The 1,004-nt window shown below is 49.3% G+C and overlaps 1 protein-coding gene across 1 annotated transcript in view; it reads right to left on the bottom strand.

The window, feature by feature from the left end:
* Positions 1-1,004, bottom strand: part of T265_04470 (hypothetical protein) — a gene marked incomplete at both ends in the record, with an annotated part of 39,281 nt that overhangs the window by 25,387 nt on the left and 12,890 nt on the right. The window lies entirely within an intron of this gene.

The following is a 1,004-nucleotide window of genomic DNA, read 5'->3' on the forward strand; positions in this document are numbered from 1 at the left end:
AGCCAACGACTCTCTGATTTTCAATCGCTCAGAGACAACAGACGGGGTTATCACTTTATACTGCGGCACTTCCTTCAACAGTTTCTCGTAGGTTGGTTTATCAAACAGAACCATGTTGTTCAGCTTGTCCCTGACTTTTCCCTTGGACCACTTCTTCTTTTTCGCCTTCCCGCCGCCACCCCCTTCCTTCGGCTTCATAGTTTTCATCGGCTTTTTCTTCTGTCCAGCATCTTTTCCTTTAGCACCCTTGGCAGCTGTTTTGGGGGGCTAAAAACTCAACACAAACAGACTGTAATTACCATTACTGACCGCGTGCAGACCGTGAGGTCGTGTGGCGCGTCCTTTGGCGCAGCTAAACACCAATGACCTCAAGGGCTTCACCGAACGGAAGGTGAACCTACTAAACTTATACCGTCGAGGTGCCCAAAAGTGGCGTCAGGCGAATGATTGGCATCCATCTCCACCACTATGGCAACTGCCGGATCCGGGCTACCTTGATTCGTCAAGATGTTGCGCGTGTTTCGATTTTCATAGACGTGGCATATTCACAGATTCACGAATCGATAAACATAGTCGAGGCTTCAGCCAAGTTTCCCGGGTCTGTTTTGATTTTTCCGTCCAGCGTCTGTCGTCCACGTGAAAGGCACAGGTGACAAGAAGGGTGTATCACTGCTGTTTAGATTCTCAGCGCGGGGCAATACAACTACCAGTACAAGGACTCGCATAAATTGCTGTTCACGGATTCACGGATTGATACACTACTACCCGAATGAAAAAATGTTTTGCCTAATGAGTGTGTGTGCCCTGAACTTGAAACTTTTCTTACAATGTCCTCGCCGGGTGTTTGCCTGGTCAACGGTAAAAAGCCTGCTTGCCAAGCTTTGTTCAAACAGGGCGTAAGTAAGAATTAGGTCCCCTCGGAGGCGACGGTGCTCCAGGGGAAAGAGATCAAGCATCGCCAGGCGCGTTTCGTAGTCCACGGATTTGAGGCCGGCAACCATTCT

Source organism: Opisthorchis viverrini (assembly GCF_000715545.1).
Source record: "Opisthorchis viverrini unplaced genomic scaffold opera_v5_76, whole genome shotgun sequence".
NCBI classification, from domain to species: Eukaryota; Metazoa; Platyhelminthes; class Trematoda; order Opisthorchiida; family Opisthorchiidae; genus Opisthorchis; species Opisthorchis viverrini.